Source organism: Aphelocoma coerulescens, chromosome 2 (assembly GCF_041296385.1).
Source record: "Aphelocoma coerulescens isolate FSJ_1873_10779 chromosome 2, UR_Acoe_1.0, whole genome shotgun sequence".
In the NCBI taxonomy this organism is placed as follows: domain Eukaryota; kingdom Metazoa; phylum Chordata; class Aves; order Passeriformes; family Corvidae; genus Aphelocoma; species Aphelocoma coerulescens.
The window spans coordinates 120,174,801-120,188,142 of record NC_091015.1 but is presented as its reverse complement, the minus strand read 5'-3'; positions in this window follow the sequence as shown (position 1 = coordinate 120,188,142).

The following is a 13,342-nucleotide window of genomic DNA, read 5'->3' as shown; positions in this document are numbered from 1 at the left end:
TTTGGCTTAACTCAATATAATTAGTTTTCTGGCATAAAATGAAAGACTATGGTTTTGATTAGATGTTAGCTGCTTGATGGGTTATTTGTAAATGTTTAATCTCATTCACAGCTTTTCCTAATCAATATCTGGCCTTTTTTAGTTCTGCTTTCCTTCTCATAGTAGTATCTGCCCACAAAACCATCTCCAGAGTCTTTCAGACATTTCCTTCTCACTGCGGACTCTGTCTCCTTCAAAAACCCCTACTTCTCTTGCAACATATGGAGGATCAGATGGAGTTTTAGAGCTCCTCTCAACACTGCCTTGTTATTGTGGTATGTGTTGCTTTGGTATTCATAGTCTGTGAAATCAGAAGAAGAATGACTTGCTGACTTTCATATTTGACAGCTTATGTTGTTTGAGGGGAAAGTCTGAATTTACTTTTGACTTACCATCAACTAAACCCAATCAGTCTTTTCCCCTATTTCTGTCTGACATTTAAATCCTAGGAGTCTCTCTTCTCCCAATGATAACATGTTTTCAGAATCTTTCAACACTTTCTTAATTGCTAAAATTTGCAAACAAGAGAAACACCCATGCCTAGCTGTCCACGAGCAGTTCCCTTGGTCAGGCTTTTTCAATCTGTTGTCTTCTAGTGTTTTCCTCCTCAGATTTTCAAGGGGAATGGAGAAGATTAGAGGGTTATCCAGAGGTTACATTCAAATGTTTGTTCATTAGATTCCTGGCTCACTTGGCTGTTCAAAGGAGTTCCTGAACATGTGAATGATGTTGTTAAATTACACAAATTTTTTCATACACATGGTTTCTCTGGGCTGACTCCTGTCAGGCTGAAAAAGGCAGGAGCCAATTTGAAAACCTTCAAGGCCTTTGCTGAGGGAGATACTGCTAATTACCATCCTTTTCTGAATTTCCTTTTCTCATTTGCTTGCCTTGAACGTAGGGATGGAGCAGAGCTTCGGAAGCCTGACAAATATCAATCAGCCTGCTGAGCATTACAGCTCCATGACTCTTTGCTTACTTCACTTGATAGATGCTACTAGTTCTTCCTGTAGTATTTGAAGTTACTAAGCAAGAGCTTTTGTTAAAGATCAAAATGCTGATGCCAGTCTGTCTGTGGCAACACATGCTTGAATTTTTCTCAGAATGAGACACACAGTGTCTTGGGTTTGGTACTGTATTCCTACACTACTTAAGTTGATATGAGTTGGCCTAAAATTTTATCCAAGCAACATATTCTTTCTACACTCTCTGTGGTCTATATTATAATTTTTCTCAGTGTATGTCATGAGTGGCATGCATTTCTTCTGCAGTATGGGTAAAACCCTGCATGAAAAATATGACATGATTTTGCATTATTGTTTTGTTTTTGGTCCTAGTCTTGGGGCTTTGAGCAACCTGGTCTAGTGGGTGGCATCCCTACCCATGACAGGGGGGTTGAAACCAAATAATCCTTAATGTTCCTTCCAGTGCAAGACGGTCTGTAGTTCTATGATTCTGATTCTTCCTCTTTTAAGGGCATGCCTCCTACCTTTGTATGGAGGCACATTGTTTTAAGTTAAGCACAAGGAGCTCCTTGGTGATTGGGGAACACCTGTGAGATTTGCAACAGATACAGCACAGTGACCCCTGGGAAGAGCTCTACCCAGACAGACCAAACACTCCTCTGAGCCAGGGCTGGCAGCACCACTGGCCTGAAGCAAATGACAGGGGAAAAATGCAAGACTAGGACAATGGAGTAGTGAGCTGTCTTTGATGTAGTTTCCTGGGCTCAAGTGACTGCTGCCCCAGGACTTCCTTAGTCTAAAGTGAGTCTTGAAATTTGACACCTTTGGGTGGCTTTTTCCTTTATTTGTCTAATTAGCTTTTTCAGCCTGTATAAATGTCCAACACACACTACAGACCTTTGCCACAACCTTTTCCATTCACTCTGTGGTCTTCCTCACTGCTCCTCTGAGCAACACAGACCATCCTTCCTACCAAAATCCCCTGTCCCACCCGTGTGACACAGGAGCAAAGTGTGGCAGATCTTGCTTTGGCTCAGAAGGGGATGGTACATCCTCAAGGCATGACACGGCACAATCCCATGCAGAGACAGTACAAAGGGTCCCCAAAGCCATACAGCCAGGTTAACACTGCCTCTCGCAAGGGCTAATTAACTCAGGACTAATTAATAGCATCATAGCACACTGACACAGCCATCCAGAGCCTGCTCTCTGGCTGCTTGCTTGGGGATCTCCTCACGGCGTGGGACTCAGCACAGATACGTCCTCAGGACACTGCCTGCATGTAGCCCAGAAACTGGGGGGTGACACTGCAGACTTGATTATCCACTCGTTTACAGTACTTTTAGCTCTGAGCAAGACTCCTGAAGTTATTGAAGTTACAGTGGTATCTTACCAGTGAAATACAGGAGAAAAATCAGGTACAAAAAGCATGTGTATACAAATGTACGGATTGCAAAACCCAATAATATTAAAGTCACAAATTCAATAGATCAGAAGATGTTTTTGCAACTGACTGTGCACAGGATAAAGACCTCTCACTTACATGCTTATGCACCCAAGTTTCCTCAGGACTTCAGCAGGTACATAAGGGGGACATCAACCATAGTGTGAGCAGTAGCATAACATTTTCCTTTATCCTGGGTGCTCAGCTGGAAGATCTAGATGCTGTTTGCTGCACACTGTTCACACCTGCCACAATGGGCAGGAACATTAACTTCCCCCAGACCTGTTTTTGGTGCTACTGCCCACGGGATCAGTGCAGCACACAATTGGCACAAACAAATGACATCTACACCCTAGGAGCTGAGGGAGGTGGCATTAGCTGGGACCACAGGAAGGCATTGTCAACTCCCTTTTGACTTGTGAACCACTGAATCTTTTTCATTGATAGAACAGACCACATAAAGTGAATTTCAACTCACTGAAAATTCTTTTTTCTGTTTTAATTTTGTATATCACTAGAATCCATCCCTTGGCCCAACCAGACCCAGGCTCCCTACTTGCTCATTGCCTACTGTTTATCCTTGAGTGCTACAGTCTAGGACCAGTTTCCATCTTCCAGAACCCCTATGTCTTTCCCAAGTATCTTTTCTTTCTCCCAGTCATTCCCAGGGTAATTTGAAAGCAATGGCAAAATGTGCTCTTCAAGCTTTAACCAATATTTCTATTTCTTATCCCAAGCATTCCTCCCAGTATGAACACCCTTCTGGCCTTATTTTCATGTCCAAAGAACAGACACACATTGAAGTAATCTGCCCTTATGAGGCACATATGTTTGCCTCTTGCAGTGGTTTGGGGTGCTGCAGGTGAACTTTGGGAACAACCGACACCTGGGTGCAGCCCAGTGCACCCCCAGGATGCTGCATCCCTGCACTGAGATGTTATATATTTAAACAATTTGAAGTTAATTAAGAGTATTGGCTTGGAACTAAATCCAGAATCTCACACATCTGTGTTCCCTTCTCAGAAAAGAGGCTGTTTAAAGAGTGCCTGAAGCTAAACACATTATTTTTTACCTTGCTAAAAAGTTGGGCTTTTTTTCTTCTCTTTTAACCTACATTGCTAGATGCCTACGAACAGCTTTTTAAAATGCGGGGGGATTTTGTAACTGATAATGAAAATTATTATTTCGTATGCAATTTAACTTCATCCTAACATCAGACTGCATAATTTAAAGTGAGTTTTCTTCATATACATAACATCATAACATTGCAAGACTCGGAGTCTCCAGCGTATTTAAATGCCTGTTGGTGAGGGCTCGCTTTAGATCCGAATCTCCAGCGTCCCAAACATGCTACTTGAGCCTCATGATAGCTCACACTAGTTTCTTCAATGGAATCTTCTCCAGAAGGCAGGTTAGGTTTTGCTTACCCTGTTCTAAATCAGATATGCGATGATTTTTGTGTCTGCTATGAAAATGGCTTTGATCACACCTCTTCATGCCACTTTCACCTAAGCACTTTCAGATGTTGTGAGCCCCCAATGATTTGTTCAAAGGTCTTAAAGAAAGGGGAAAAATTGCAGCATCGGATTTTCAGGCATTCAATTGTCAGCTCTCATTTGCAATTTACACTTACATCATATTCATTATGGACCACTTTATTTTTACTTACAAAACGACGTGTTTTGTTCCAAAACAATAAAATAGATGGAGATTTTTTTCCTTTTCTTAGCTTACAGAGGCACAAGTGATAAAGAACAGCACTAATAGCACCTTGGTGGAAGAGCAACATGCAGAAAGATTCAACACAAACATAAGATGGTTCTTCTTCACCCTAAATATGGCTACACTGTACAACTCTTTATCACAGGACAGAGTGGCAGCCAAAGAGTTACACAGGTTAAAAAATATCATTTGGAAAATTCATGAACAAATGATCAAGTACTAAATATGAGAATATCAACTTGCTAAGGAGGGCCATGAGCTGACAAAAGCCATCAGTCACATGTGGGACACAGGATGAATCCTTCATCTATCCAAACTACCATTGTTCTCACGTCCCCCTGATCCCAGGAAAATATAAGTATAGTTTCTAGCCTGATCCATATAGTTTTAGTTGGAATAGTCAATTGAATTATCAGATGAAATTTAAAATAAAATATCAAGGATATGGTTGCCCATATGGAAGCAGGACAGCAGCAGCAGCTGCATGAAGATGTAAGGATCTGAACAGCAAAAGCAAACCCTCCAAAGTGCTTTTAATATGGAGGAGCAAAGAATGAGCTGCACACCCCTGGCAGTGACACAGGGATGGTAAGCAAGCAAGAAGCTGATGATGGTGAACTGCTTGTAGGTGAGCAGAAGTAAATGTGACTGAATTAACAGAGCTGTAGGCTACATAAAACAAACCAAAACAAACATAACACAGTGCAAACATCAACGGTGAAGATTTAATTCAGGATTCCCTATTTCCTCAAGTGGAAAAAACATTGCTGTAGGCCTGCATTTTGTCAGCACCAACGCAATGGACCTAAAGGAAATAACATTTTCTAGAGGCAGGAGAGAGCTAGATGAGTTGGGAGACTGGAGGTGAAGATGTGCAAAATGTCCCTTCTATGACCCATCTGTGCCACATGTCATGCTAAAATTCCTCTCCCATCACGTCATGCTAAGGATGCCTATGGCTGCAGCAGAAGTGGAGGCTGAAATGGGCTGCTAAGAGCAAATTCAGTTTCATCTTTCACTTTTTGCAGAGAATCTCTTTGGTATAGATTCATTCTGGGACTCACCTGTACTTTAGAAACCAATGTTCACAGCAGCTCTGTAGAACACTGATCACTTAGCAGATCTCTGCAATGCTGCAAGCTGCTTTGGAATACAAGAAATAATTACAATTAACTAACTAACTGTAAAAACATCTGTATAAACAGATCCATGTCATTCATCACAGATGGATCAGGATATATTCCATTTCAGGTTATCTTTCCTCCAAGGCTGAACTAGAAATAAGAAAACCACTGTTCTTGTGTTGTATTAAAGACATCACAGAGACTCCACATCCTGCCCACTAATACAGGGCAGAGAGAAGCCAGAAAAAACCCGGAGGTTAGGATTCTCAGCAGTGCTCGGATTTTTGGTAGCAGAATAGCCATAATACCTGGGGAATGCTCAGGTTTGGTTGATGAATGCACAAGGCAGGGCTTTAAGATATGGTTGTTGTTCCATATTAAAGCATGATGACATCAGAACAGCTGCATGTGCAGGTTTGTACCACCTTTAGTGGCGGGGACATGGCAGAGCTTCTCCTTCTGCAGGATCCAGGTCTGGGGTGAGTGAGGGTCACTCGTGCATCAGGTACAGCAAGGTGGCACCCTGCAAAAAGAGGCTGCATCAAACCAAAGGTAGTCCTTCCCTCATGGAAATTTGGAAGGCCCATGTGTGGACAAGGGACTCCTCTTCAGGCTGAGATGGAAGTGGAGGCCACTACGTGTGAAGTGCCCACTGAACAGAGAATTGTACTCTTCCTTTTTTTGTGCCCCATTTAGTAAAACAGCATACAGAGCAGGACATTTATATCCAGGAGGCATGATGTGAAACCCGACAAACCACTGAGACTCGCCTTTGGTGAGCTCACTTGCTTTCCTTAAGTTCATAGTGCTGTTTTTATCTCTTTGGCTGCTGGTGTTAACTAGTCCCTGTCATTAAGCATCTTGAATCCTTCAAGACATGTGTTTTGGTGAATGCTAAAATTCCATTATCTATGGAATTTGCTTTTGTCTAAAACATTTACACATACACAATGATTATAGCCAGTGTTCACTGCCAGCTGTAAATACAATATGATTTTGTGAACAGGGACAACTAGAAGACTACTTCATGACTGTGAATCTAGGGTGAAGCATAATTAATTTCATGTGGAAAACCTTTTCCAGACTTTTTAAGGCTGCAGCTACAGAAAAGTGAAATAAAGTCAGATCCGACTGCCTTTTGTGCTTGTGCCACTATCCTACCATCCCACTATCCCTCCACTGGCAGGGAGATATTCCTAACAGCATGGAAGTGGGCATCCCTTGAGTGTGTGAAGCCGAGCATCTGTTTCCTCAGCTGCCAGTCAGGTGGTGTCACCTGTGCACCATTGCTCCAGCTTCCACCTCTGTGCACCACAGCGAGGCAGGGGCTCCATTCCCACCAAGGGTGGTGGAAGCTGCCTGTGGGACTCTTCATCAGCATGATGGAATGGTTCACGGGCTGGCCCCAAAGGCACATTTGGAAAGCAGGTGAGTAGCTGCTTGTGTTTGTCACTATTTCTGTCATAGGCAGACTCCTTTGCAAAATTAATCACACAGGAGGGGAAAAGGAAAGTAATGGCTTACTGAATCTCCCACTATATATTAAAAATATAGAGCACAAGAGGGAACAGCTTGAATATTCCTCCCCAGGTTACAGGTTTAAAACCAAAGCTCTTGGAGATGATAAAACTGAGATCTTGGCCCCTCCTGCCCTTCCTTGTGCCAGTGGCTACACAAGAAGTTGGAGAGGTGGTTTGGCCAGCAGGGCTGGGATTTCAGCATTGCTCTTGCAAGCATGCATCTCACTTATATTAGACACTTCTCAGGCTGGGAACCAGCACAGACCCAATGCGGAAGGTGCACATGTGAGCGCTTGGGCACCCAGGCCCAGCATGGAGGAGCACACATGTGAGGATGCTGTGTCACATCAGCATCACAAGCCATAATCCAACAGTATGGCTGGGGTCCCCAGCACAGAGCTGGCTCCTGTCCTTGAGTTTAGCAGCCTGCTAAACCTCATAGACCTCAGCTGGCATCCAGGTTTCTGTGGCTGCTCCCTGAAGGAGAGAACAAGTTTCTGGCTGAGTTTCTGTGCAGCTCAATTAATATTTCTAATTGCCATGGTCACTTTCCAAGGGGACTCAAGAAACAAACTGAACCCCAAAACAAACCCTGCTAGACTTCTTTCAAGCAGCAGTGCCTGCTCCACAGGACACAGAGGCTGAGAGGCAGAGATCATCCGGTACAAATAGTCACTCCTTAGTGTTGTTGACCTGGCCACGGCTCCAGGAAAGAATGAGATCTAATGGCTCCAAAAATAACCTTTGAAAAGTCTCCTGGTATCTGTTAAGAAAGTACACCAGAAATGTAATAGTCTGCTTCTCCAAAAATAAAATAGAAACAAAGAAAGGTGTATTTTTTTCTCTCCATTATTTCTCTCTTAAATCTTCCTTTTCTTCTTTTATAGAGAATGACCCTATGCTTACCAGAAATGTGTCATTCAGCAGTATTTTCTAGTCTGTTGAACTGCCTGTTCCATCTAAGAAGGTGGGAACCGATACCAAAGGATCAATCTATGCCATGTGACCAGAAGCACAGATGAGCTTCTGGGCTGGGCGATCCAAACCCAGTCTTCAGGTAATGGTCGGGGCTCATCTCATCTTCTCTCTCTCAGTCTTACACCCTCTTTGCCATAAGAGGACCTGGATCACCAGGAGAGAGGGAGCTGTGACATCCTTCAGCCAGCTGAACGATGAGAAAACAGAGCTTGTGGCCAAGCTGAGATCTACTGTAGTCACAGCCCTAGATAGCCCACACTGTCCCCAAAACTGACCCCTTTTTAACCAGTGTTCTGCTGTACACTGTCTAACCACTGTGATGGCAGTTTTGCTATTTTTTTGTTATTAGTTGTATGTCAAAAGACTTATCATTTATATACATTTCAGGTCATGGACCTATATTTTTCTAAAGCAAGATGCCATTTGTAGTCTCTCAGTATGGGAGGAAGCCAACCTGAAGCTACAATAAAGGTGCCCCAGATGTGATACACATTTGTTTTAAAGATGGGAGGTACTGCAACACTGCCACAAATGCTTCCCTGTCCGAAGCTCAGTAGCCCAATGATGGTCATGCTAAAATTCCTGTGCTGATGACACCCTGAACACAGAAGGACCTCAGCAAATACTTGCTTTTCCAACTGGTGACACAGTAAAGTTTTCTCTTTAGAAATCTCCCCTCACCTCCTTGTCCTGAATTTCTGTTTGTGGAACAGAACCTTGAAGTGATCAGGTATTTGGTCTGGGTATTCAAAGCGCTCTGGAAATCTCCAGCTACTGTGGTAAGTGAGATGTTTCACAAGCCACATATGGAAGGGGAAGAATCAGCTGTTAAAGTGAATGGCCAATATAGGGAGGGGTGAGAGAAAAGGAAGAAGATACAGGACTTCCTGCCTCCTCCTGTGTTTTCCAGCTGCAGGCTTCATTGTCCCCAGTCTCTTACTGCCTAAGCAGCTCCCCCATTTTCTGTCTGCAAACAGACTATGGAAACCAGTCAGAGAAACAGCCATACTCCCCAGCTGACAATTTTTGTCACCTCTGTAACTTCTCTCTAGCATGACAGGCTGCTAGAGAGGGACATCTGTCAGTGTGAAGAAAAAAAAAATGGTGGGGGTCTCTCGCTCTGGGCTTTGTGCAATTTCCTGGCTGGAGTCCCAGGGAGGCTGCAACTCTCACAGCCCAGCCGCAGCCACACCATGTCTTGTCTCCCAGGTCGGATACAGAGTCGACAGTGCTTCCTACGCTTCTTTTGTTCCACACTCATTTCCTGACCTGCAACGCTGTGCTCCGTGGGGACGTTGCACATATCAAAAATGCAGGGTGAAAGTTGTCTAGAAATGGAGACAGGTTGTTTTTGGCAGGAGGCCCTTGAGCCAGAAACATTTTACCAGAAGAAATATGGTCGATATTTATGGAAAGTAGGATTCGACTTTCAATGGGGCTTATGTTCATAAGTCACTTAAGGCCCTTCTAAAAATCCCACTAATAATTCTTAAATTAAGCAAGTCAGCGTTTCCATGCAAGCTGAAGAACGAACTGCTGTGTCCCACTTGTGAATCTGAGCTAAGCAACTGAAGAGCCAAAGAAATCTTCAGAGGCTTGGTATGATCACATGGAGTGCTCCTACATTTTTTTATGTGCAGGATGTGACATGCATCACTCAAAAGAGTCTGAAGAGCCATCACATTCCAGCAAGTACTGGAGAGACCTTGGAAAAATGTATTATCTGGCCTCTTGTACTCAGGATGTAAGATTTAATGACTGCTGATTCATAGTCAGGCTGGATTGCAGTAATTTTCAGAAAATGTCTTGAGTGATAAAGGGTTCTGCCATTAGAAATATTTCTTCACAAGACTTGATCCCCATCCCGGATGGTTCCTGTTTTCAACCGATGGTACAAAATAGCCCATTAGAGTAGTCTAAATTTTCTTTGGGTATTTTGCAGGATGTTACATCAAGTCCAGAGAATCCCAAGCCAAGCCAGTTCAAGTGAGTTACTAAAATAATCTGCCAGACCACCACAGACATACACAAGATAGCAAAGGAGTCTGGGTACTGACTGCCTGGAGAGCAGCTCTGCTACAAAGGGCCTGGGAGTCCTGGTGGACTTTAGGCTAAGCATGAATCCACAGTGCACTGTGGATTCCACTGGCAGCAAGGCAGGCAGGCAACATCCCTGGCTGTGCTCACAGGAGCAGAGCAGTGGAAGTGATTACTTCCCTTTACTTGGCACTTGTTGGACTACAACTGAAATACTGTGCTCAATTTTGCCCCCTGCCCCAGTTCAAGAAAGATGTTGAACTGGAGTGAGATCAGTGGATGCCACCAGGACAGCCAGGGTTGGAGCACTTCCTGTGGGACTGGGGCTGGTTGAGCCTGGAGATGAGATAACTTTGGGAGTATGTGATAGCTGCCTGCTAATGCCTTGGGCAACTGCAATGATCCTGTGATAGTCAAGAGCATTATCAGCTGCAATTGTATTATAAATGCCCCTGAAATGCCAGCCTGCAGTCACCCACCCAACTATGAACTGGGTAGATTTCAGGAAAACCATCACTAGTTGCTGGTAGACCACTTAACCACAGAACTGCTCCTCTCTCGTTAAGAAGTATCAACAGATGGAGAAAGTGATGGACATTAATTCTTGCAAAACTACAGTTGGTAAAATGACTTCTTAGACTCCACAGAGCACAGGTCCCTTTACAGTATGAGTTAAGGGGGCAGGAAGCAAAGATTTCAAGGCTTCCCTCAGCTATTAGACCACCTCCAGTGGCAAACTTAAGTGTTGTTGTCCCACAAGCACATGAAGTGAACACAGAAGGTAGCGTAACAGGATCCAGTCTTCTGAAGAACATCCAAAAAACTTCCTCCAGCTCTTCTAATGACCAGTGGTGGTCAAATACTTGAAATACCTGCCAGATGTTTCAGACATTGAACAGAATGGGATGAAGTAGGGAGCTGATGGACATAAATCAGTATTTGTAGTTGTATAAGAGTGCTCTCCAGTGGTAACAGTACTCTTTCCCTTGATGAGTGATTCCATGTACTGCCAAGGAAGAAAGAGCCCCCTGGTTGAACATGAGTAGTTTTGGTAATCTTGGCAAGAGTTGGAAGGATAAGTAGGTCATGACTGTGGAACCACAATCTAAAATAGCAAAGATTTGAAGCTGTTTTACAAACGGAGCAAAACTATTCAGATGTGAAAAAGTAAAGAAAGAATGAAGTTAAAAAATGTCTCTATTACTTTTGGAACTGCATCTGGAAAGACAGAAAAGGTTTCAAGAGAGATATCACAGTTCTAGGAGAAAAGATAAAAAGGATAAAAAAAGAAGGAGGCTTTTCTGATAATATCTATAGTATCGCTGGGTAGCTTCCACACATCAACAACAACATAAAAAGCCCCAACTTTGTCAGAGTTTAGAGTTCAAATGACAGAAGAACAGTCAAAAAAAAAAAAAAAAAGCATTGACCAAAAGTCAGGTGGCTGCAGTGGTAGTTGTTCTTAGCTGTGACTATTGGATACACAAAAAAAGTAAGGACTATTTCAGGAAGCAGCTAGGAAAGAAGAAATGCCCATGAAATCTCACACCCACACCAGTGAGCAAGAAGACGAAACAACAGAAAGATGAAGGAAAAGAAAAAGAGACCCTGAGAATGTGGCAAGAGGGACTTCAGCTGGAATAGTAATCACCAGAGAAGCTGAAGAGAAGCAGAAGAAGGAAATGCATAGTATCTGTGGAGATACTGGAAGGAACTAAGGAGTGAAGTTCTAGAATTTCTGGGTTATTTTGAAGAAGATCAGGAAGAGGCACCTAGCTAAACCAGGAGGTATGTTTTCAGCGCTGCTGACTATCACAAGCCTGTGCAAACATGGGATAATGGCACATTTTTCTCTCAGTTTTGTTAGGAGAGTTAGGAACCTGCAGGACAAAGATAAAGCCATAATTTGGACCAGCTGAAGTGCAAACTCAGCTAATCTGAGGCAAACACATCAGCATCAGATTTAATCATGGGACCTACCACCGCTTTTTATTGCTCACTGTTCTAGCAGATTCACGTATCTCAATAATCACATTTACCTTTAGAGTCAAATGAAAAGCAAAGCACAGCTAACAGGAGGAAATACAATTTTAGGAAGATTTCCATTGTGACATCAAGTGATGCAGGTTTATGCAGTGCTCTTGGTATCAGAAACACTCTTATGGAGATTGTTTGATAGAAAAAGACAAGGCTAAGAGTCTGAAGGTCTTACCTCAAACCTAGTGTAAACAGGGACATTTATGGGCTACAGTAGATTAGGCTAATAATCTACCCCAACACTACAGGAAATATAATTTTCCTTTTAAGGGGATAATTAATTTCCCTTTTAAAGTATAATTAACTTCTCCATATCCTACATGACTGAAATTTCTTTTAGACCCTGACTGAGCAGGTCAGTTTACTTACATGCTTCCCTTTCATGACATACCTCACTGTTCTGATGATCTATAGCTACACTTCTTAATTTTTAATCACTTGCTAAATTAGATACTATATTGGCAGCCTTTTTTCCACTGCAAATAGCTTTCAGCTTTTTTTTTAATACAGAAAAGTAGGAATTGTTATCTATTTTCATGCTCTTGAAGAAGGCCAAGACTGAGATTAGCCATTAGCTTCACTAAAGCCAAATTTTAGTCAAAGAAATGCAGAAATTACAGTTTCATAATCTTTCCAAGAAGAGAATTACATTATTCATGTGGCTGCTAAATATATTTTCCATTATTTTGTTCATGTGAATGCATTCTTGAACCACCGCACTCAAGATTTTTATCAGTTTCAGATGCAAAGGCATAGTATTAAAATACTTCAGTAGTAATTTGAGTTGCCTAATAATTCTGTACAGTGGAGCCATCACCAAAGGTAACAACAGCAGTACTGCTGACACTGATTGGTGTGTTCATTCTTTTCATACTGTTCTTTGATTTCCTACAAGCCACTTTGGGAGGCAGCAAGCAGACTTGAGTTTATTCAAAGGGTTAATAACAAGAAACTTTCTTCCTAAATATTTCTCAGATTCTGTGGCACAACTGAATACTTAAAAGTATTTGGTGGACTATGCCTGCTGTTAAGCCTAAAAAGAAAGATAATTTGATATATTTTAAAGTGTATTCAAGCCTATAAAACCACTGGTCTTCAGGAATGGGTGTTCTTCATTTCAGATACCATGCCAAACTGACATTTGGGAGAGACTGCCTGAGATGAAGTATAAATGAGGGGCTTTTATGAGAGATACCAGAGAGCCTTTAACAGAGAAGTATGTCCACAATCCATTTAAGCAGAAGTCTGGCTTTACATAATGCCGTTGGTACTCTTACATTCTACAGTGTTATAATCTCCAGCAACAGCAGCAGAAGGCTCTTTCTGGTTTTTGCCTTTGCTGGTGGAGCAGCCAGCCATGTCAAATTGCATAACACTGTTGTATGTCTACTATGTGCTGGGTGGAGACGACAAAGTTATCCTGCTTGTTCTGTTAGCCAGAAAGCTTCAGGCAAAACTACTTCCGTACAGAAACTA